The 25941-nt window shown below is 41.9% G+C and overlaps 1 long non-coding RNA gene across 2 annotated transcripts in view; it reads left to right on the top strand.

Moving 5' to 3' along the window:
• The window catches only part of LOC128929746 (uncharacterized), a 385058-nt gene that overhangs the window by 290873 nt on the left and 68244 nt on the right, over nucleotides 1–25941 (top strand). Inside the window, exon 5 of one of the 2 annotated variants that reach the window (XR_013522885.1) lies at nucleotides 1815–2625. The exons of the other annotated variant lie outside the window; for it this stretch is intronic. This is a non-coding gene — a long non-coding RNA (uncharacterized LOC128929746). Of the gene's footprint in view, nucleotides 1–1814; nucleotides 2626–25941 lie in introns of those variants that run through there. 2 annotated transcript variants of the gene reach the window in all.

Here is a 25941-nt window from a genome sequence, read left to right as displayed (position 1 = left end):
GACCCACTTGTGAAAACGCCAAGTGAATCAACTTTGTTTGTGCTAGAAGAGGATCACCTGCTTGAGACCGTACATGATGGTAGCCTTAAAAGTATGTTTGAGACAACTTCGAATCTCCCTATAGTCTGGATTAAAGTCAAGGTGGAATATCCTGACATGGCCACAAAAGCACCAAAAAGCCTGCTGCCATTTCCAACATCCTCTCTTTGTGAAGCAGAGTTTTCTGCACTGACAGCGACCAAAAAGAGATTATGGAGGAGACTGGACATAAGCAACACACTTCGGGTGTCACTGCCTCCCATCACCCCCAGCTACAGGAAAACAAGCTCAGGGCTCTCACTGATTTTACATTATGGTGAGCTGTATAATTATTTTATTATATATTACAATGTAATAATAATAGAAATTAAGTGGACAGCAAATGTAATGCATTTGAATCATCCCCAGACCATCCTCACCCCATCCCCATGGATTATGGAAAAATTGTCTTCTATGAAACCCGTCCCTGGTGCCAAAAAGGTTGGAGACTGTTGGAATCACTAGCTATCTATTCTAAATAGCACTGTTTGTTTCACGGATCATCCAAGCTGGACGGATTTCAGTTACTTCTCATTCTACTCTTTTTACTTCACAGAGAAACACCTGTGGTTCAGAGGAGGGTGACTTGCCTAAGGTCACACAGTAGGTTAGTAACAAAGAGGGGAAGAACGCCAGGCTTCCTGGTCCCTAGCCACAGGTCTCTTCTGCCGTGTTTCTATTATACATGGATGATATATTGGCAAGGTTATAGATGCAGTTATGTATACCAGAAACACAAAATAATAGAAGATGAAATGAGATGGTTAATTTTCCCTCCATGACAGTCTGCCAGTAGCAATTCCAAGGCTAGTATAACTCCCCAAGGTGAAAGAGACTCAGGCTTTTTTTGTCTGGGGCTTCATCCTCCCTCAGGTGGTGGTCTCAGCCTCATTGTCCAAGGTTACTCACCTTGGATGCTGCTTATCTTACTCACAAGGTCACTTATCTGTGCTCCAGTCAGCAGGGAATGGGTAAAAGAAGAGGAGGAAAGATACTTTTTCCCTAAAGGCATGACCAGAAATGGCATACAACACCTCTCCTCATGTACTATTGACCAGAACTTAGTTATGTGGTAACACTTAGGTTCAAGGGCTGGGAAAATGTCAACTCTGCCTGTGTGGTCAAATGTTAAAAACTGTGGCTTGTACCTGTAATCCCAGCACCTTGAGAGGCCAAGATGGGAGAATCCCTTGCAGCCAGGAGTCCAAGACCAGTCTGGACAACATAATGAGATTCCATCTCTGATTTTTTTTTAAATTAGCTGGGCATGGCAGTGTGTACCTGTAGTACCAGCTACTTGGGAGGCTGAGAGAGAAGGCTCCCTTGAGCCCAGGAGTTTGAAGCTGCAGTGAGCTATGATCATGCCACTCCATTCCAGCTCTGGGCAGCAGAGTGACATCATTCTCAAATGTCTCAAAGAGAACCTTTTTATTTAATACTAACAATGAGCTTATTTAAAAGGTAGAGTTAATTGATTGTTCTTGCTTCAAAGATTTCAATAAAACTGAGGCCCGGGGAACGGTTAAAATACTGGCTTTGATGTCAACAGACTTAAGTTTGAATCCTGACTCTGCCACTTACTGATTACTGGATTGGGGGCAAACTGTAGAGCCTTTCCACATTCCAGTGGTCTTAAGTGACATCTTATTTCCTCATAGAATTGTTGTAAGTTCTAATAACCTGGAAAATACCTGACACACGTTCCTGGTACAGAGTAGTCTCTGCTATTCTTACAGGACACGCTCAAGGCGTTATTTGAGAGCAGAAGACACTGGTCCAGCCCAACACTGTATCCTCACACCCAACACAGTCTGATGCAGAGTAAGCCCTGGTAAATATTTGTTGGAAAAATAAATTAAGTTAATGAGTCAGAACTAGAATGCAAATGGCTTACACTTTATGCCCCATGCTGTTTCTGTGCTGCTAGAATGCCAGTTCTCTTTATACTCTTGATGATCCTTCCTCTCTGAAGATGAACTTCAGAATCTACATTGAATCTGTTCAGATCCAAGGGTGCCTCATCAACAGGTTCCTGCCAGCAGCACCCAGAGCTGGAGCAAGTACAAGCCCTCCAGGGGCATATTCAATGCCTCTCACCTGGGCTCTGATGAGGCAGAGAGCCTGGGAGAAATCACCTCTCGCATTGCCCAGAGCCGTGTGCCCCAAGTTATCTCCCCACAAATCAGCAAAGGACACTGCAAACCCAGGACTGAATCCAGCTGGCTGCCCACCCAGACACACTTGCAATTTCTCTTCCAAATGAGAGGCCGTCTTTGTGTCTCCTTCATGCCGATCTTGTCCCCCTGACCCGTGCTAGTTTTCTAAGCTATGCCATTCCTAGATTGTGCACAGGCCATCATCTAATTACAGCCACTCCTTGCTTCCAAAATAAGTCAGCAGCTGGCAACTCATCATAAAATTAGAATTCTTGCTCAGGAACAGAGACGGGCAAAGGAACAGCAAGATCTCAGGAGGAAATGAGGGGATGTGGTAAAAACATGCATTTGGCCTCAGAAGATCTGCATTGAACTTGCACCTGAACTTTCAGAGCTGGTGATCTGGGTAAATCACTTAAACTCCCAGAGCCGCATAGGTGCCACCTGTATAATGAGGATATTCTTCTATCCTGCCATGTATCATATCACTGTTCTCACAGAGATCTTGTGGGATGAAGGAGCCAATTCCTTTTAATCTGTTAGATTCAGAAAAATAAAGGGCTTATCATCCCTGGAGAACTAGGGATTTGGAAATACTACATGCAGTGTGTCTTATTCCTAGCTAGACAGTAAGCTACATAGTAAGAAGAAGGCATTCTCTTTCCATGATTCTAAACATGACCAATAAGTCAGCAAGGGGCTCTTTGCTCTTTAAGTCTGAAAGATTGACTTTTGTTTCTATCCCACGCACTGAATTTCCTATAAAATTTAACATGATTAAGGAAATAGGAAGGAATAAAAGTATAAATGAGGAGCAAGAGATGAACAGAAATGACTAGGTATATTTGCAAGAGAACCAACCAGGTTTTGAAGAAGCCCAAAGATCATAATACACTCATGTGCCACATATCCTTTCAGTTAACGACAGACTGCAGGTACAGCGGTGGGCCCATAAGATTATAATGGCACCGAAAACTTCCTATGTCTAGTGATGTCTTGGCACAATGCATTTCTCACATGTTTGTGGTGATACTGGTATAAACAAGTCACTGCCAGTTGCATTAAGAGCATGACACATAAAATTATGTACTGTATGTAATATTTGATGATGATAACAAATGGCTATCTTACTGGTTTATGTATTTACTATTTTAATCCCTATTTTACGGTGTACTCGTTCTAATTACAGAATAACAAGTTGAATGTACAACAGCCTTAGGCAGGTCCTTCAGGGGGTATTCCAGAAAAGGCCCTGTTATCACAGGAGATGACAGCTCCATGCATGTTACCGCCTCTGAAGACCTCCTGGTGGGGCAAGGTGTGGGGGTGGAAGACGGTGATATTGGTGAGCCTGACCCTGTGGAGGGTTACACTGGAGTGCATTTGTGTTTTAGTTTTTAATAAAAAAAAGTTTAGAAAGTTAAAAAAGAAATAGAAAAAAAGCTTATATAATAAGGATTTAAAGAAAAAATATTTTTGTACAGCTGCACAATGTGTGTTTTTAGCTGTGTTATAACGAAAGAGTCAAAAGTTTAAAAAATTTGAAAGTGTATAAAGAGTTCCGGTAAGCTAAAGTTAATTTATTATAATAATTATTATTTATTTTTGTTATTTATTTATTATTACTTTTTGAGATGGAGACTTGCTGTCTTGCCCAGGCTGGAGTGCAATGGCGCGATCTTGGCTCACTGCAACGTCCACCACTTGAGCTCAAGCAATTCTTCTACATCTGCCTCCCAAGTAGCTGGAACTACAGGTGCCTGCCATCACATCCAGCTAATTTTTGTATTTTTAGTAGATACAGGGTTCCACTACGTTGGCCAGGCTGGTCTTGAACTCCTGACCTCGTGGTACACCTGTCTTGGCCTTCCAAACTGCTGGGATTACAGGCGTGAGCCACCATGCCCAGCCTAATTTATTATTGAATGAAGGACAATTTTAAATAAATTTAGTGTAGCCTAAATGTACAGTGTGTATAAAGTCTACAGTAGTGGACAGTAATGTCCTAGACTTTCATCTCTGCTCACCACTCACTCACTGACTCACCCAGAGCGATTTCCAGTCCTGCAAGCTCCATTCATGGTAAATGACCTTTATAGATGTACCATTTTGTATTGTACCTTTTCTATATTTAGATACACAAATACTTGCCATGTGCTACAACTGTCTACAGTATTCAGTACAGTCACGTGTCATACAGGTTTGTAGCCTGGGAGCAACAGGCATACTATATAGCCTACCAGCTAGAGGTGTGTAAGTACACTCCATGATGATCGCACAATAACAAAATTGCCTAACTATGCATTTCTCAGAATAAATCCCCATCTTTAAGCAACACATAGACTGTATTAAAAGAAGAAAACTTCAGTGGCTCACGCCTGTAATCCCAGCACTTTGGGAGGCCGAGGCGGGTGGATCACGAGTTTAAGAGATCGAGACCATCCTGGTCAACATGGTGAAACCCCGTCTCTACTAAAAATACAAAAAAAAATTAGCTGGGCATGGTGGCGGGTGCCTGTAGTCCCAGCTACTCAGGAGGCTGAGGCAGGAGAATTGCCTGAACCCAGGAGGCGGAGGTTGCGGTGAGCCGAGATCGCGCCATTGCACTCCAGCCTGGGTAACAAGAGCGAAACTTCATCTCAAAAAAAAAAAGAAAAAACCTTTAATAGGCAGATTAGATAGACAAATTCATATGCTATGAAATTTAGAAGAAAAATAGGGACTTTTAAAATTGTAAGATAAATCTGAAGAAATAAAATAGAATGGGTCAGGTGCGGTGGCTCAAGCCTGTAATTCCAGCACTTTGGGAGGCTGAGGCGGATGGATCACGAGGTCAAGAGATCGAGACCATCCTGGCCAACATGGTGAAACCCCGTCTCTACTAAAAATACAAAAATTAGCTGGAGGTAGTGGCATGTGCCTGTAGTCCCTGCTACTCGGGAGGCTGAGGCAGGAGAATTGCTTGAACCCGGGAGATGGAGGTTGCAGTGAGCCGAGATTGTGCCACTGAACTCCAGCCTGGCGCCTGGCAACAGAGTGAGACTCTGTCCCAAAAAATAAATAAATAAATAAATAAATAAATAAATAAATAAAGTGTAGCACAGAGACAAATCAATGCAAATCATAGAGGAAATGTGAAGCATAGAGGAGAGAGGCACATTTAATTGTATGTAAATTAGAGTGCTATCGGAGAACTAATCAAGAGACTGGGGAGAGAGTAATTTATGGGTTAAAAAATAAGATGGGGGTGTGCACAGTGGCTCATGCCTGTAATCCCAGCCTTTTGGGAGGCTGAGGCAGGAGGATTGCTTGAGCTCAGAAGTTTGGTATCAGCCTGGGCAATATGATGAAACCCTGTCTCTACAAAAAATGCAAAAGTTAGCTGGGCATAGTGGCACATGCTCATAGTCCCAGCTACTTGGGAGGCTGAGGCATGAGGATGGCTTGAGACCAGGAGGTGGAGGTTGCAGTGAGCCAAGATTGAGATACTGGCTTCCAGCCTGCCTAGCAGAGTGAGAACCTGTTCCAAATAAAAGATCGAACTAAAGTGATAGCAAAGGCATACAAACAAGGAAGGAGGTCATCAGACTTTAGGAATTCTAAGGTCCTTAACGCTTTTCAGGAGGAGAGTAAAGACATTGATTAACTTTAGACTTATTAAGGGTGCATATTAAAATGCCAGGGATAATTCTTACATAAAAGGAATAATGTAAATAACCTTCAATCTAAAAGGGAAACTAGTTTGTGGGGAAAATGGTGCTGCAGCCATTTCTCTAATCTGGGCTTCTGCCTTCCATGATGCATAGCTTCCTCTCTCCATCTTTTTTCTGCTTCTCTCCCTAGACTCAGTATGGAGCCTCCCTTTACATATGAGGTACTTCCACCTGTAACTAACAAGCTTAGGGTCTGATTTCAGTCTCACAAGAAGATTGCAGGCGGGCAGTCTGTGACTGGAGTATTGGCTGCTGGGTGTCATCAAGTGTTCCGATTTCCATCATCTTTCTACTTCGTCTATTAGCATTTGGGTTTGTTGCCTCACGATCGTAAGATTCATGCTGAAATTTCAGACACCACATTATGGCAAAGACAGGAGAGAGGAAATGGGATTCTTACAGCATTTATCTTTTTTTTTTTTTTTTTTTTGCCAGAAAGGCCAAAACATTTCTAGAAATTCCAGGAGAATTCAGCTACTGTCTCATTGGCTAGAACCAGTTGTCTGCCAAAGCTGGTTTGTACCAGCTTGAGACATTTTTAGAGATTTTATGTGCCGGTTGTTAAACTATTGGTGCCTTGAAATCAACCATGGTAGAAGTATTTACATAATGCAAATTGGAAAATCCTAAATAGCATATCAGAACTGCTGTTGTTTTGGAGAGCTATGTCTTATCTCAGTCCTGGCTGCATGGGAGGCTAGGAATATGAATGATTCACGGAGCACATTGCCTTCCTTAGCACATAAGGGCTCTGTTTGCAAGGAAAAAGTCAATGGACACTTGAAAGGGAATGAGTAAGTTTTGCTATCAAAGACTTTGTAAAAGATTTTTAAGTTGTATTTTGTTAGGGCCTGCCTAGTCAGGATCTCTTCAATGCCTGCAGTTTCATTTTCCCAGTTACGTGAGACATGAAATTGGAGGGAAAAAAAAAATCACACCTCAGTGCATTGGTGAAGCCCTGGGCTGGGGAGGAGGGTAGATAGACATGCAGCATTGTAATGCACCATCTTTCTGCTGCCTTACTAAAACATGGTACAGCCAAAGCAAGGGAAAGATCTTAGGTTTTTTTAAGCAGTAGTTTTATTCGAGATTTTTCTTTCACCAGGCATCCAGATCCTAGAACGAACTCAAAAGGAAACTGTCAAACAACCACCCTTATTTTCCCAATGCACCCATAAAATTTTCAAAAACAAACCTATTAGCAAGATGCCCAAATACATTTCTGATCTGATAAAGCCAATCTAAACACCTTTTCCTATCTGAGGAGCCTTCAAGTGCAAACTCTTATCTGGTGATGGGCTCTTGGCAAACGTGAATTCATCTCACTTATGCCAATGAATGCATAAAGAGTCTGGGAGATTGAATGCCAATGAGTGTTTTGACTTAATGGTTATAGATAAAATCACCTGCAAGCATAATAGACTAATTAAGAGGTAGATAGATGTCCCTGAGAAGACAGGCCAAGACCAAAGGATGTCTGACCTGTTTAATCCATCTCCACTTGAATCATACCAAGTCCCATTAGCATTCCAAATTCTTCAAGATGGTCGTGTGCACCTGTGTGTACATCCATGGGGAGATTTCCTGAGGGGTTTTTTTTTCTGTTCTGTTATTTAGGATCAGAATTCCTCTGGAAGAGCCATTTGTTCACATTTGATTTGCTCTCAGAACTGAGCCATTGGTGACTTTGCTCTTAGTGAGAGCTCAGTACATGTTTACTGCCTGACATTTCTCATCCCATATAACAACATGAAGCCAGTGGGAAAGCGAGTCATTCTTATCAGCCAGCATACTTTGATTTTACATGGTAAGTGGAGCAGCTGGGATTTGTAGCGAGGTTTTTGGAAGCCAAGTTCAAAAGTCTTTCTCCTACATAACGATACCTCCCAATGGACAGTGTCATTTGCAATCATGTGTGATAAGATCTGATTTGGTGTACTCATGAAGGTTGACTCTATACCTGGGTCCATGCAAAAGAAAAGAGATCAACTGTCAAAAGTATCTTTATCACTGAAAAAAACAAAGTTTGATATTTACTTGCATCTCTCATAGAAGAATAAAGAAAATCTGATTCATAACTCAAAACAATCCTTCTTAAAAATTCCTTCTCTGTATTTTTCACATCCTACAATAGCTCTAGAGCAATGCTATCCAAAAGGACTTTCTGTGGTGATGCAAATGTTCTATGTCTACATTGCCCCGTATAGTAGCTACTACCCACATGGGACTGCCAGGCACTAGAAATGGGCTCGTGTGACTGGAGATACAAAGTTTTCATTTTATTTAATTTTACCTAATTTAGGTTTCAGTCTCATGGTTGGATGTGTCTAGTCATTGCTGTGTTAGGTGCCATAACTGTAGAACCTCTTACTCCTAATCTTCCACGTTATCACTCACATCGGCTGTCAGGTTTTTGCAGTTTTCCCTTGCTTCAGGAAGCTCCTTTTTTGGTGGTGGAGGGGAGTTTTGGGGGAAACAGAGTCTGGCTCTATGAGCCAGGCTGGAGTGCAGTGGTACAATCTCAGCTCACTACAACCTCTGCCTCCTGGGTTCAAGCGATTCTTCTGCATCAGCCTCCTAAGTAGCTCAGACTACAGGCACGTGCCACCTTGCCTGGCTAATTGTGTTTTTAGTAGAGACGGGGTTTCACCATGTTGGCCAGGCTGGTCTCGAACTCCTGACCTGCCTCTGCCTCCCAAAGTGCTGGGATTATGGGTGTGAGTCACCACGCTCAGCCCTCCACCAAGCTCTTTGTTGTTTGGTCTGCTTTACCTCTGCAGAGCTTTCTTCTTGCTCCAGCCATTGTTCACAACGCAGAAAGGCCTGGGAGCTGAAATCCACAGCTGGTCTCTCCTTTCCCCCACCCTCCATCCTCAATTTCTCATTACTCAGATTCCCAGTTCTGCACACAATATTCTGGGGGCCTCTGAGGCAAATAGAACTCTCCTAAGGGTAGGAAAGGGAGAAAAAGTTGAGTGAGAAAAGAAAAAAAATTATCCTAGAAAAAAAGACTGATTGAAATTGATTGGAAAAAAATCCCAAAATTCTCCTAAGGGGTAACAGTTAGAAGGAAGAAAGAAATGCTGGGAATTCTAAGAAATTAATAAACCATGACTATCGTGTTATTATTACACTCTAATAACTCAAGTTGTGCAGCATCTAATGGTTCAAGTGTTCCCTATACTTTTACCTTCACTATTTAGGGGTGGTTTAAAAGCACCAAGTGGGAAGAAAGTGTTAGCAAAGTTGGGAAGACACACTGGATCGGGCCACAGGCAAGCAGCCACTTTTCATCAGAAGTCATCATCCACAGCATCAGGGTCAGTAGAAGCACAGAGATCAGTGAGAGCTCACGGCAGGGAGGGGACTCAGGTGAAGTTGTGATCAGGTAATATGGCATGGCCCTTTCTGAAGACTTTGGGTCTTACGCCTACCCTCATTAGCTTAAATGGGCACAGCATTCAAGCCTGGCACCCCTGCTCTGGTTTGAGCATGGCATGGAGAACGGATGTTAGGCTAGAGGCCACGAAGAGAGATGCCAGTCGTCAACTGGAGGTGGCAAGTGCCACAGCAGCAATACCTTGCATAGCAGTGGGGACACTGAATAGAAACCTCAACAACCTGCTGCAGGTACAAAGAGGAAAAGGAGGTGGGTCTCAAAAGACAATGCAGTTTTCAATATTGATATCAATGAAACAGGATGTCTTTTCCTTCTTTTTTGCTTTCTAGTTTATCCTTCACTCTTCCAAGGCCCTTTGCCTCTGAATAGCTTGAGGCAGGGAAATCTACTCTGTTCTAAGTAGCTTATCCTCCATTGTCTTCTAAGGCCCAGTGTCTCTGAATAGCTGGAGGCAGGGAAACCTACTCTGTTCTAAGCACAAGGAGAAGAATTTGAGGATCCTGAGTTGTTTCTGGAGGGAGAAGTTGAAAGGCATAGAAAAAATGGGGAAAACAGAATTTTGCAAAACAGTGGAAACTTCAGCGGTGTGTGAAGATGGGCAGTCTCCGTGTGGTGTGGGGCCGTTGCCAAATAGTATGAGATTTTGAGTTGATGACACTGTGTGACACGCTCACTCTTCTAGAGTCTCCAGTGAAATCTACCTTAGGCAAACATGTGTTCTTTGTATTTATCTTATTTGAGAAAGAAAATAAATGTAAAAACAAGGGGCTATGTCCATGTGTAGGGAAATGCTGGGAGTGTAAGAAAGAATCAAAGGACAGATACAAAATCCAAGCAGTCAGAGAACCTCAGGAGAATTACGGAAAGGTAGGTGACACAGAAGTCAGTATAGCACTACAGAGGAGCACAGCTGAGATTCAAACCCTGGAAAGTGTGCCTTTCTTCCCTACACTTTTGACAGGCCTAGATGCAGCTATTGGACCCTCCAGGCTGTGCAGGGGGGTGAGCAACCACCCAAATGAAACCAGCCTTACTTGTGCAGACGGTTCACAACTGTCGCACACAGACGTTCTGGCTGTCACTCTGCTGGGGCGTTCCTGTTGATTATGTTTGTGTCTCCAGGCAGTGACATTCCTGTCAAATGGTGATGGAATGTCACGTCAGATTATTCCCAGCATGACAGGAAGAGACAAGCGCTGATGGAAGATGCCACTTTCCTGGTTCGGATGTACACAGTCATCACAGTAATTAATGCCACTCCACTGGCCCTGCCTCCCTATTGGAATAGACCTGAATGTACTCGGCAGACAGGGAGGGACAAGTTTCCAGGCCTTTAAGTTTAAAAGCCATGGTCTCTGTGTGGTCTGCAGCAGTGACAACTAAGACTGAGACATAGAAGAGCCACAGCCAGGGGGGTATTGTCCTGCTATGAGCCAGCTATGAATGAGCAAGTTACTTAAAATTTATAAACACCAATTTCTTAATCTGTAAAACTGGGATGAGGATAGCTAGTTTTGTGTAGTGTTAAATCATGCATCCATTTACTCAAAAAATATGCAGGATACAGTTGAATATATATATATTCATTCAATAGGTTATATATCTTCAACGGGATAACACAGTAAAGTAAATAGACAAAATCAGAGCAGGCACAGTGGTTCACGCCTGTAATCTCAGCACTTTGGGAGGTTGAAGCAGGTGGATCATGAGGTCTGGAATTCAAGACTAGCCTGGCCAACATGGTGAAACCCCGTTTCTACTAAAAATTATAAAATTAGCCAGGTGTGGTGGTGTACACCTGTAATCCCAGCTACTCAGGACGCTGTGGCAGGAGAATCACTTGAACCCAGGAGGCGGAGGTTGCAGTGAGCTGAGATCGCGCCATTGCACTCTAGGCAGGGTGACTTAGTGAGACTCTGTCACCCAACTCCCCCAAAAAACAAAATAGAATTCCCTGCCTCGAACCTTGCATTTTAGTGAAAGGAGACAGAAAATAAATAAATATTAGTTACAACATCTATTAAGAACTTAACAGAATTTCTGACATATGGAAACAATATGATAAATAGTACAACCTTTATTTCATCCCTGTGAAGGATTGGTACCAATGAGCCACCCGAGGCTATTTAAATAACTTGCCCCAGATTATATAACCAGATCTTTATTCAGCTGGGAACACTGGGGGGGATGAAAAACAAGAGGAATATATGCATGTCCCCTGCTTCTCTGATCAGCTAAATACAGGACCAGGGTGCTGAATATGAAAAGTTCTCAGAGAACCATTCCAATTTGTGGAATCATCTTAGAGCTTATGGGCCAAGTTAGGTCATATTCATAAAGGTGGGCAAGAAACATGGCCCCCACAGGACCAGCCATTCCACTGGGCCTGAGACGAAAGGCTTTCCTAGGGTATGAGACTTTCAGTGCTTAAAACAAGGACAGTTACAGGAAAACTGGAACAAATGGGTCACTGTTGCCAAGACCACAGGCAGATTTAATTTTTAAACCACATGGTGAGGATGGAGTGCGTCCAAAGGCAGCTAGGTAGGGAACACCTGCAAACTGAATGTAAGTAGTAGAAACAAGCAAGGAAGGGAAAATGTCTGAGGAAGCCTCTACTCTGAGTCAAAGCTGTCTGTGCCTGAGTCATCTTATTTCACCAATTTCTCTGGGACTGGCTTCAGAACAGGTAAGCAACGCATAGTGATCGTCTAGCTGTGCACGGCATAATCATCTGAATGAATGTGGATGGTTCGTCAATAACCGTTTAAACAAATGCTCCTCTTGGGCTGCTCATTATCTGTATCCATTAGCCATCCTTGAGCTCAGGCTCAACTCTTTAGGGTAACAGGCACTGCAAAATTAAGAAGAGTGATGAATTTGGCGTTACCTGTCCCAGCTCTGCTTCTCATAAATGGGGTGTCCTTGCCAAGACACTTAATCTCTGTATCAGATCCTCATTTGTAAAATGGAGATAAATGTTACCCTCATCTCCCCATAATGATAATGGATTCACATGAAAATCCAATTAAAGACTATGATTTTTCTTTAAGGTCTGCCAAACTTTGTCCACCTCTACTCAGACCCAAACCAAACTTTAGTTCTTACTTTATTTCCACAAGAGATCAATTGCATGACTACTCACCCTTTCATTTACCTTTAGTTCTTCTTTAAAAAATTTTATTTTCCCGTAAGTTGTTGGGGTACAAGTGGTATTTGGTTACATGAGTAAGTTCTTTGGTGGTGATTTGTGAGATTTTGGTGCCCCCATCACCCCAGCAGTATACACTGTCCCCTATTTGTAGTCTTTTATCCCTCACCCCCGCCCCCCTTCCCCCCAAGTCCCCAAAGTTCACTGTATCATTCTTATGCCGATGCATCCTCATAGCTTAGCTCCCATATATCAGTGAGAACATACTATGTTTGGTTTTCCATTTCTACCAAATACAATGCGAAGCATTATCCAGGTATGACCTGCACATTCCCGGCCTCTGCCTGCAGGTATTTTTGAAATGTAATTCTAATTTCTATTAAGGATATACATGACTATTATATGAGAAGTCAAATAGCTCTATAAGACTTATCATGAAAAACAGCAATTCCTGCCCCTGTCCTTGCCCCTACCCTGAACCTCATTCATTTGCTTCCCCAAAGGCATTTTCAACTCTTCTAGTTGTGTGTATGTGTATTTTTCAGCACTGAACTTTATATCTCAAAATATTGTATCTTTTTTTCCAAGGTGGTGAATTAGGGGTTCTTTTTAAAAAATTTTATTTTTCCATAAGTTATTGGGGTACAAGTGGCATTTGGTTACATGAGCAAGTTCTTTGGTGCCTTAGCAAAGATAAACTTGGTGAGCTTTAAGAAGGAAAATGGGAAATCCACAAGCATTGCAAAGGATATCTCAGAGCCCAGGAAGGAGAATGCAGGCAAAAAGCCCCCATGCTGACATTGGGCTGTTAAGGTGAGTGAAGCCCCAGTATGTGAAAGAGGCAGAGAGCCTCCCTCTGACTCATCTTTCCACTGGGGATCCAAGGTTGAGGAAAAGCACTTTGTTTCTCTCAATCCCTGGAGCTAACTTGCGTATGGGGTTTGGAGATGGCAGTGGAGGAAAGGAGAAAAACTAATAACATAGGGAAATAAATCCACACAAAAATAACTATAAAAAGTACAAGTCTCCAAATAAGAAAAAACTAGTATAAGAATTTCAGCACCATGACAAATCTGAATGTAGTGACATCACCAAAGGATGACACTAGCTCTCCAGCAACAGTCCCGAACCAAAATGGAAATTCAGAAATGACAGATAAAGAATTTAAAACATGGATTTCAAGGAAGCTCAATGAGTTCCAAGACAAGATTTAAAAACTACACAAACTTCTAAAGCAATCCAGGAAATGAAGGAAGAGATAAACATTTTAAAAAGAAAGCAATCAGGTGCAGCTCGGTGGCTCAGACCTGTAATCCGAGCACTTTGGGAAGCCAAGGCAGTGGAGTCCACCTGGCCAACATGGTGAAACCCCGTCTCTACTAAAAATACAAAAATTATCTGGGCGTGGTGGCGTGTGTCTGTAATCCTAGCTACTCAGGAGGCTAAGGCAGGATAATTACTTAAAACCAGGAGGCAGAGATTGCAGAGAGCCAAGATTTTGCCATTGCACTCCAGCCTGGGCAACAAAAACAAAACTCTGTCTCAAAAAAAAAAAAAAAAAAAATCAGACAGTCTAGAATTGAAAAACTCACTTAAGAAATTTCAAAATAATTTGAAAGCCTTATCAATAGATTAGAGCAAGCAGAAAAAAGAATTTTAGAGCTAGAAGACTGGTCTTTCAAACTAAACTAGTCAGACTGGCTGGGTACAGTGGCTCACACCTATAATCCCAGCATTTTGGGAGTCTGAGGGGGGCAGATTACTTGAGCTCATGAGTTTGAGGCCAGCCTGGACAACATGGTAAAACCTTGTCTCTAAAAAAAAATGCCAAAAAATTAAAAACTTAGCCAGGCATTGTGGCGTGTACCTGTAATCCCAGCTACTCAGGAAGCTGAGGTGGGAGGATGGGTTGACCTTGGGAAATGGAGGTTGCAGTGAGCCCAGATTGTGCCACTGCACTCCAGCCTGGGTGATAGAGCAGGACCTTGTCTCAATTAAAAAAAAAATACATATAGTATTATGTAAAGCAACCAAACCTATGAACTATTGGCATTCCTGAGAGATAGAGAAAAATAAAATAAGCTGAAAATCATATTTGAGGTGATAATTCAAAAAGATATTCCTAATCTTGCTAGAGACATAGACATCCAGATACAAGAAATTCAGAGAACACCTGTGAGATACTGTACAAAATGATCACTATCAAGGAATATAGTCACCAGACTGTCCAAGGTCAATACTAAAGAAAAAGTCTTAAAGGCAGTTAGAGAAAAAGTCAGATCACCTATAAGGGGAATCCATCCCATCAGGCTAACAGCAGATATCTCAGCAGAAATCTCACAAGCCAGGAGAGGCACAGAGTATATTGTCAGCATTATTAAAGAAAAATTTCAACCAAAAATTTTATATCCCACCAAACTAAGCTTCACGAGCAAAGGAGAAATACAATCTTTTCCAGACAAGCAACCGCTCAAGGAATTTATTAGTACTAGACCAAACTTACAAGAGATACTTAATGGAGTTCTAAACATAGAAACAAAAGAACACCTGCTACCATGAAAGCACACGTAAGTACATAGCCCACAGACCCTGAAAGCAGCCACACAATAGAAACTTCAAAGCAACAAGCCAACAGCTTCATGATAGGATTGAAACCTCACTTTTTTTTTTTTTTTGAAGTGGAGTTTCGCTCTTGTTACCCAGGCTGGAGTGCAATGGCGCGATCTCGGCTCACCGCAACCTCCACCTCCTGGGTTCAGGCAATTCTCCTGCCTCAGCCTCCTGAGTAGCTGGGATTACAGGCACCCGCCACCATGCCCAGCTAATTTTTTGTATTTTTAGTAGAGACGGGGTTTCACCATGTTGCAAAACCTCACATATTAATATTAACCTTGAAGGTAAGTTAACCTTGAAGGGAGACCTAAACACCCCACTTAAAAGGCAAAAAGTGGCAAGTTGGATTAAAAAACAAGACCCATCTGTTTGCTGTCTTCAAGAGAACCCCTCACATGTAATGGCAACCACAGCTTCAAAGTAAAAGTTTGAAGTAAGATCTGTCACGCAAATGGAATACAAAAAAAGCACAGGGATTGCTATTCTCATATTAGATAAAACAGACTTTAAACCAACACAGTGAAAAAGGAAAAACAAAATGGGTTACATAGTGATAAAGCATTCAATTCAATAAGAAGAGTTAAGTATTCTAAATATATATGCACCCAACATTGGAGGACTCAGATTCATAAAACAAGTACTTCTAGACCTACAAAAAGGCTTAAAGAGCTACAGCAATGGGGGACTTCAACACCCCTCTCACAGTGTCAGATCACTGAGGGGGAAAACTAACAAAGAAATTTTAGACTTAAATTTGATACTTGATCAAATGGACCTAACAGACATCTATAGAATACTCCACCAATCAACCAGAGAATATTTATTTTTCTAAATTGCACATGGAGCATATGCCAAGATTGATCATATGCTCGGCCATAAAGCATCTCAATAAATTAAAGAAAAATCAAAATCATACCAAGCAAACTCTCAGACCAGAGAGGAATAAAAATAGATATCAATACCAAGAAGATCTCTCAAAACCACACAATTACATGAAAAGTAAACAACTTGCTCCTGAGTGACTTTTGGGTAAACAGTGACATTCAGGCAGAAATCAAAAACATTGGAAATAAATGAAAGCAGAGACACAACATACCAAAATCTCTGTGATGCACCCAAGGAGGAGCTAAGGGGAAAGTTTATAGAACTAAGTGCCTACCTCAGAAATTTAGAAGGATCTCAAATATTAGTGATCTAATATCACACCTAGAGAAACTAGATATAAAATCAAATTAACCCCACAGCTAGCAGAAGACAGAAATAACTAAAATCAGAGCAGAACTAAATGAAATCGAGACACAACAATTTATACAAAGAATCAATAAAACCAGAAGTTGTTTTTTTATGATAAACAACATCAATAGACCACTAGCCAGATTAACAAAGAAAAAAGGGGAGAAGGTCTAAAGAAGCACAACCAGAAATGACAAAAGTAACATTACAACTGATCATAGAAATGCAAAGTATTATCAGAGACTATTGGGAACACGTCTCTGCACATAACCAGAAAATCTAGAGAAAAATGGGTAAATTCCTGGAAACGCACAATGTTCTAAGATTGAATCAGGAAGAAATTGAAACCCTGAGCAGGCCAATATCAGGTTCTGAAATTGAATCAGTCATAACCAACCAACCAAAAAAAGCCCCAGACCATATGAATTCACAGCTAAATCCTACCAGATATAGAAGAGCTATTACCAATCCTACTCAAATGATTCCGAAAAGACAAGGAGAAAGGACTCCTTTTTACTTAATTCTTCAAGGTCAGTATCACCCTGATACCATAACCTGGCAAGGACAATAAAAAAAAGAAAACTACAGACCAATATACCTGATGAACATACACATCAATATATTCTTGTCATTAGACCTTTGTCAGGTCCCTGGTTTGCCAATATTTCCTCCTTTTCTGTAGGTTGTCTGTTTACTCTCTTGATAGTTTCAAGCAAAAATCAAACAAACCACTAGCAAAATGAATCCAGATGCACATCAAGAAGTTACTTCAGCATGATCAAGTAGGCTTCCTTCCAGGACTGCAAGGTGGATTCAGCACGTGCAAATAATTCACAATCACAGAATTTAAAACCATATTATCATCTCGTTAGGTATGAAAAAAGCTTTTGATAAAATCCAATGTCCCTTCATAATAAACCACCTCAAGAAAGTAGGCGTGAAAGGAAGATACTTCAAAATAATAATTGTCTATGACAAATCCACAGCTAATGAGCAAACTGGAAGCATTTTCCTTGAGAACAAGAGCAAGACGTAGGTGCCCACTCTCACCACTTCTATTCGACAGAGTACTGAAAGTCCTTTCCAGAGCAATCATCAAGAGAAAGAAGTAAAAGGCATATAAATAGGAAAGAAGGTGAACTATCTCTCTTTGCAGATGACATGATTTTATACCTAGAAAACCCTAAAGACTCTTCCAGAAGGCTTCTGGCACTGATAAACGACTTCAGTAAAGTTTCAAGATAAAAATTAATGTATAAAAATCAGTAGCATATCTGTACACTGATAACATTCGAGCTGAGAGCCAAATCAACAACACAATCACATTTACAATAGCTGCAAAAAAAAAAAAAAAAAAAAAAAACACCTTGGAATCTAACCACAGGGAGGTGAAAGATCTCTACAAGTAGAACTGCAAAACACTGTTGAAATAAATTATTGATGACACAAGTGGAAAAATATTCCATGCCTATAGATCAACATCATTAAAATGGTCATACTGCCCAAAGTAATCTATAGATTCAGCACTATTCTTATCAAGCTACTAATGTCATTTTTCACAGAACTAGGAAAAAGTTCTAAAATTCATGTGAAACCAAAAAATAACCCAATTAGCTGGAGCAATTCTGAGCCAGAGCTGCTATTGCTCACTCAGCACCTGGAGGAAGTGAAGGACAGCCCACAGATGACCCACCCTGCAGGAGACGAGTCACACCTTATGGGAAAAATCGATCACAATTATCTTTCATCTTCTTTAGGTTCCAAAAGGACATCCATTTCTTTCTCCTGTTGAAACAAACAAACAAACGAAACAGGCAAGGGAGTATACTTGCAAACAAAGGAGCAGGAAACAAGATGGCAAACGCTACAGGCTTTCCTCCCATGTCAAAGGGATGATGCATCTCAGAGATGGTAGTTCAGATCCTGAAGTGCCACTCTTAATAATAGCCACAGTCTGTGTATCTTGTCTGTTTCACTGAGAGGGAAGAAAACGTTACCTAGGAGCTTAAGGGAGTCTCAGGCTCCACGTAAGAAACATTCTGAAGGGTCTCCAGTTATATTCAATCTAAAGTTATAAGCTCAAATTTCAGACATACAATTTAGCAATTGCACATCTTAGAGGAAATAATTTCACATCTCTGAGTCTTGATTTCCTTACCTATGCAATGGGAATAAAAACAGATCTGCATAGTTGTTACACTGGTTAATGAGATACATTCTAGCAATCTCATACATGTGTGTTGAATCTGATTCACAGGTTAATTTCCATGAGAATTTCCCTTCCCAGCCAGTCCTATGGTGGCACAGCTCTCAGGAAAATACTCCTCACTCCTCACACATTTCACATTTTTCACTCACACCTTATTTCGTTAAATGCTTAGGAAAGAAGCTAGTCTATAGAAATGAATTTTCAGTACAACTGAGGTTAAGATTTTTTCATTTTGAATTTTTATGGAAATAATTCTTAAAGGTAGTAATACACATATACTCATTTCCTTGCTTTCTTGTTTTTTCTTTTCTTTTCTGAGATGAAGTGTCACTCTGTTGCCGAGGCTGGAGTACAATGGCATGATCTTGGCTCACAGCAACCTGTGCCTGTCGGGTGGAAGCTGGTCTCATGTCTCAGTCTCCCCAGTAGCTGGTATTACAGGCACCCACCACCACACCTGGCTAATTTTTATGTTTTTAGTAGAGATGGGGTTTTGCCTTGTGGGTCAGATTGGCCTCGAACTCCTGATCTCAGGTGATCCACCCTCCTCGGTCTCCCAAAGTGCTGGTGGCTTACAGATGTGAGCCACCACACCAGCCTCCTTGCTTTCATAAACAGAAGATGCAGAACACAACTTACTCTTCCTAGATAGACTTAAGTTCTGTTCATTTCCTATACATTGTGTTTGATTTTATAGTAACTTCCAGTGCAAAATAAATAACTTTTTGCTTTACTAATTCTATATATTCTCATTAAATAGAAATAAAAGTTTCCTATTAACAACAACAACAAAATTCTAACACAGAGACAATTAAAACCTTCATACACACACATATCACCCTGAGAGGCTGAAAGAAAATGATTGATAGATTTTACTACATACAAATGAATCGTTTCTCCATGTCAAAATTCACATAAACAAAGTAGAAAGCAAATAGTGAACTGACAAAGTATTTACACCAACATGAGAAAATATAGTTAATATCTTAAATATTAAATTACTTCTTGCTTTTTTTTTTTTTTTTTTGAGATGGAGTCTTACTCTGTCACCCAGGCTGGATTGCAGTGGCGCGATCTTGACTCACTGCAACCTCCACCTCCTGGGATCAAAAGATGCTCCTGCCTCAGCCTCCCAAGTAGCTGGAACTACAGGTGTGTGCCACCACACCCAGCTAATTTTTGTATTTTTAGTAGAGATGCGGTTTCACCATGTTGGCTGGTCTTGATCTCGTGACTTTGTGATCTGCCTGCCCTGGCCTCCCAAAAGGACTTCATGCTTTCTAATCTTGTCTCTCTAGCCAGATGTTGAGCTCCTTGAAGGCAAAGGGTTGGCTTCAGTTTTATAGTGACTCCTATTTAGCACTAACTCATCCATCCCTTCCAAACTGAACTGGATTGAGTTGAAGAGGGCTGGATTAGAAGGTCAGTCCAGCTCTTCCTCACAGTGTCTCATGAAAAATTGGTCTTCAATCAATATTTCTTGAGTAAATAGAGCGTGCAGAGAATAAAAAGTCATTTTTTCTCTATGAAGTTCTGTGATTATATATCAGATGTCTGTAAATAGTCGAGCTATGTGTGTCTACTGACCTCTACATCAAGTCATCAGCTGTTGTGTCTCCTGCTTTCAGTAGGTCTCTCCTTCTTCCAGTGTGTGGTTTCTATCTTTTGGCCATAAGAAATCAGATCAGTTATTATCTGGCATTTTTTTCTCAATGATGGGGATACTAGAAGTAAATACAACCCTCGCATCCTTAAATAGCTCTCCATCTTGGAAAGGAAGGTAATTGACTTTGATAAGCACTCCACCAGAGAGATTCACAGTGTAAGAAGCACAAGTCAGAAGGCTTGATGGATGAATTGGGGAGAAGGCTGAGCGTCATATCTTCCAGCAAACACCTCAATTGAAAACCGAGATTGTAGGGAGATGGTGGTAAGAAGTTTGTATATTCAAAGATGGAGCCATGAAAGTTCAAAGTGTTGATCTGTATGATAGAAAAAGGGAAAAGAACATTCGTTTATCACCCACAATATCCCCTAGCCTGGTGCCAGACACTTCACGTGGGACGTGGGTTATCTAGTGATCCTCCAATGGTTCCTTTGACAGAATAGGAAACCAAGAATTTTATGTGATCAGTGTCCTGTAGCCAGTAAAAGGAGGGCTTAGGATTCAAATTCAGGTCTGTCTGTCCCCAAAGCCCATGTATGCCATTGTTCTTGGGGGAATCCTTAGAAACCTTTTCTCAGTCAACCCAAATTGTCCTGAAAGGATGTGAATATAAGGGCAATCAAAGTTCATTCTAATGTTTTCTGTTCCAGTAGAGGCGCCTGACATGGGAAACGTGGAAGCTGCTTGGGTGATACATTTATAACCATGACCTTTTTTGCAGCTTCACATTCAGACGCACTTTTCTTCCTATAGAGAGAGAAGACGTGAGTCTCAGGTTGCCTGCTTGGGGCAGGCTGACATTGGTGTTGGAAGCTCTTTTCCTGTAATTGCTTCGGGGAACCCAGTGTTTAATGACTCCTCTGATTTGAAGATGCTGTTAATCTATTCTCACTCAACATGACATTAGGTCTATTTGTTTGTTTTACGGAAATTGGCTGTATCCGTTTCTGTCCAATGTTCAGTGTTGCCCAGCAGTTTTAGAGGAATTGAGGCAAAAAAAGTTAAGAGCCAATAAAAGAGTGTTTTTCTACATGGCAGCATTTGAGGAGCTGCAGAAAGTCTTCCCAAATATTCCTTCCTTCCTCTGGGCCAACACAATGCCTGTGGTTCCACTATGAATATCAGAGTCCTTTCAGAACTGGAAGAGCCCGTGGAGACCATCCAAATGCATCTGACAGCAATGGATGAGTTAACTGAAACGCAGTGGAGGGAAAGGTCTTTCTAAGGCCATGTAGAGAAGTATGGGTGGCTGCTTCAGTCCTTCGGCCCAATGCTGGGCATCTACAAGTCACTCACTAAATATTTCTATATTTATTAGTTAAGTCTTAGAGACAGCACTTTGCAAAACAATAGAATTATTAGGGACAAGGAGGAAGTTCTAGTAGAGGGACCAGTTTATAAAAGGTCTTCCATGCAAAAAAAAATTGAGGATGTGGTTCAGGAACAGGGAATGCTAAGTGAGTACAGGGTACTTTAAGAGGATTAATGAGCTATGGGGCCAAAAAGATAGATTAGGACCACGTGGTAGAGAACCCTGAGTACCAGTGTAAGGCACTGCATTGCTCCCTCTGACCTGTCATCTGATGGCCCCAGGCCATCTGCTCAGGATGACATGTATGACTTGGATTCTCTTGAAATCCATCACCTTCTTTGAATACAGCAATATTTATTCATCCATTCCTTTAGCAAATGCTTCCTGAGTGTGTACTGCATGTCATGCACTGGGCTCGGTTCTAGGGGCCTGTTGAAAATGTGGTAAACAAGGTTCTTGACCTCATAAAACTTACATTTCCATGGGATATAGCACAACAAACACAAATAAATGAACAAGAGCATAAACCAATTGTGCCACATGCTCAGAAGAAATGAAGCAGAACATTGTGACTATAACCTAGTCTCAAGAAGTACTTTAAATATGATGGACAAAGAAGGCTTTTCTGAGAAGGTGACATTTGAACTGAGACCCCCACCACCACCAAAACAAATGAGGTGAAGCTGGCCCTGCAGAGGGATGGGAGAAGCTGGGCTCAACCAGACAAAGTATGAGTCTCTGGAGAAAAAAGAATAAGATACAAAATTCAAAGATGACCAAGGTAAACTCAGTCATGGATAAAAAGAAATGAGAAGGTCTCAGGAAGAAGTCTTTGCCATTGGACAAATTAAAAACCGGACAGATCTTAACTGTGATTAAAGACAGAGGTCTCTCAATATCTAGGTTAAGCTCAGTGGTTCTCAAACTTGAACGAGCACAAGAATCATCCAGAGAGTCAGTGCACATTATTGGGCTTTGTCCCAAGAAATGAAGAGCGTTTTTAAACAAACACCTTAGCTGGTTTTGATGCGTCATCCTTAGGACACATTTGGAGAACCACTGAACTAAAGACTCAACAAGAAGGACAGCAGTGGGCAGAGGAGGGGTGGGCTGGGACGTAGTGCCAGGGAGGAGAGTGAATCAGAGGGAGGAAGTGAAGGTGCACCATCAGCGGTCTGCTTCCACCTTGCTGCGAATGCCTTGTATCTGGCTTCTTTGTGCCCAGATTGGCAAGCTGAGTCATAATGACATGAGTGAATGATGTAGAACTCAGTTCTGGGAGCACTGGAATCCCTGAGGACATCAGGATGGAGAATGGTTGAGAGATGGAGGGAAATTATTGTTAATGGGAGCCCAATAATAGTCATCGCACCCACAATTCCCTGCATCACATCCTCTCTGAGATTCAAGTTAGAAGACAACTCCTGCTCTCCTAGGCGGATGAGGAGTTAAGCATTATGTGTTTTCAGCAGGCTTCGGGTCCCACTGGGCCAGCAGGATGTCATTGTCGGCCTGGCGTGGGCTGCTGAGGAGTGCTTCAAAATAGGGTAAAAGCAGTGGCAAAACAATTGGCTGTGTCATTCCGAACCCATCCAAGCAAATGACACAGAAGGCAAGCAGGCGTCACTATGATTTATATAAATATATGTTGCAGATTTCATTAAGATTAAGCCTGCTTTGCCGTTATCACTTGCTGGGTTGTTTTCTTGGTCCTTAATCTTTATTTGCAACTGCCGATTAGCCTCATAAAGAACTCCTGTGGCCAGGAGCAAGCCTGAGCCTCACCTTGCTTTCTTTAGGATTTCAGTTAAGGAGTGCCTACCTGGGGACGAAATCTGGAAAAGACCTCAAAATAAATCCTCTTAGGGCACCTGGAGGCAAACGAGGCATAAACAACTAGGATAAAAGCTGTCTTCAAGTCAGAGTCCTCCCTAGAGCTCCAGGCAGAGCAAAGGACCAGCTCTTCCCCTCTGCAGTCCCCACATACAGATGAGCACTCAGGCAGGAGTCACTCAAAGCAGGTGAAGGAGGTGACAGTGGCTGTCAACCCTTTCATGTCAATGAAACGAACGATTGTCATTTGAGCAATCATTTAACAATTCACTTAAATTCATTGATGAAGCTGTAGGTGGCATGCAATCACATACTCCATATACAAAGATGAAAAAATAGAAATACTACAATTCGTTGCCTAAAGGAATTAACTCTGGTTTAGAGATGGGCGCATAAACTTCATCTCAGGTTGGGAGAAGGAGGATGAAGAAATCATAATAGGGCAGCACATAGCTGGGGGATTCAGGGTTTTATAAGTTCCGGTTGGAAATGTTCAAGTCTTCTAGCAACGCCATCCTTTGTTTGTTCAAGTAGGGTCTTACACAGAGACCCACACAACTCCTGGAGTGATCTTTCTAAAATGTCAATCTGACCACATCGCTCCTTGGCTTAGAGCAAAGGTCCGCAAACTTTCTATAAAGGGCCAGTTGATATATATGTTAGATTGCATAGACCAGACAGCCTTGTCACAACTACATAACTCTGCCCTTGTAGTGCTAAAGTCAGACACGGTAAGTGAAAGAACACAGCTGTGGCTGGGTTCTGATAAAATTGTGTTTGCAAAAACAGGCGGCTGGTCAGATTTGGACCATAGGCCATAGTTTACGCCTGTCTTGGAGTCACTCAGCAGTTCCCATTCCCTTAGCATGGGACCCCACACTTTTCACAGTGGGAACTCCAGCACTCAGTTGACCACTCTGTGCCTCCCCATCCCCCTCTCTGCATCCTCTGATCCAGCCACATAGAACTCCTCTCTGTCACCTGAAAACACCATGGTCCTTCACAACATTATGTCTTCATGCGTGCTGTCCACACTCTCTGACCTGTCCCTACATTGTCAGTGAAGTTCCTATTTGTTCTAGCACATATACCCCTGACCTTACGTTGTTATTTTTGCAACATTTGACTACTTGGAAAAACTGATGATGTTCATGTCCTTCTGTCCCAGCAGAATCTGAGTTTCTCAAAGGCAGGCTCCATACATTTATTCCTTCCTGGATCCAAGCTCCCAGCACTAAGACATATTTAACAGGCGAAATGTACTACAATACATGGAGGGCAATAGACTAAAGAAACACACACTGTATCCCTGTGTCTTGTTGAATCAGAAGTGTCAAGTTCTATTTCCAAACTTCTGAGCTGGAAAAATTAACTCTAGGGAGCCTGCCTCCTTCTAGATTTTTCTTCCTTTTCTTTCTCCTTCCAATTCTTCTTTGGTTTTTTCTTTCTCTGTTATACTCTGACCTCTCACACAATGAGTACAGAATAGTGAAGGAACATTCCAAAGGTTTTATCTAGTAACTAGAAATTTTGCCTCAAGTTACTTATTCAACACACATTTTGAGTACCTTTCATATACTTAGGACACACCAGTAAACAAGGGAGCTGTGCCCTAACCTCTCAAGAAGCCCCACGTTTACTGATAGAGAAAGCAAATGAGCAGGTGATGAGACTACAGATTGGTAAATGTTATAGTAGAGACCAGGGGTAGTGGAAGCAGATGATTCAAGCCCAAACCTGGCATGGCAGGAGGTGGGAATTCAGATGATTTTTCCTTGATTAAGTGATATCTGAGGCAAGGCGTGGAATAGTCATACTAGGTAGGAGTGAGCCAGGTAAGTGGGGCAAAGAACATACCAGAAGGAGAGACAGGAAAAGCGAAGTCCTAGGAGTAAGAAAGAGGCATGAACTCAGGGAACAGAGAGCAGGTGAGCCCCAGGCAAAGTTGTGCTGGGATCAAAGTTTGCAGCACATTTCACGAGAGCCGACATCACTATCCCAGGGTTGGAACCTAGTGAGTGGGACACCCAGCTGAAGTCTCAGGAAGAAGCAATACTTGGAGTCACTCAAGTAGAAGCATTATAATTCCAGTCAGCTTAGATGAGAGCAGAGCTGAGCTACCAACTCAGCTGCTAAGCCAAGAGCTGGCAGTTTATGCATTCCAAAAATATGAGTGAGCCACAGTGACGCAGGGGGAGATACAATGATAGGAGAGACATATGAACAAGCCGGTTTCCAGAAGCCCATCAACCAGGCTGAGGCCACGGGGGCAGGAGTGCTCAGGATTAAGTTTTATACCAGGAGAGGCACTGAAGGGTCTTTCAGACACTAAAACAGAAGGAGAAAAGTGGAGGATGTAGGGAACCAGCCCCCGCATCACCCGTGGGTACCCTGAGTTCAGTGGCAACAAAGGAATGAGAAAAAGACAGATTAAGAGTGCAAAGAGTGGGACCAGGGGGCCATCACTTTTTACTCTGGAGGCAGTGAAGGCCCCGAGCTTAGGTTCACCACAGTATTTATTGGTTAAAATCACTGTGATGTATAGGGTAGGGGTGGAGTGACGGTGGGGAGAGAGTG

This window comes from Callithrix jacchus, chromosome 1, assembly GCF_049354715.1.
Source record: "Callithrix jacchus isolate 240 chromosome 1, calJac240_pri, whole genome shotgun sequence".
NCBI classification, from domain to species: Eukaryota; Metazoa; Chordata; class Mammalia; order Primates; family Cebidae; genus Callithrix; species Callithrix jacchus.
This window is presented reverse-complemented; position numbering and strand designations above follow the sequence as displayed.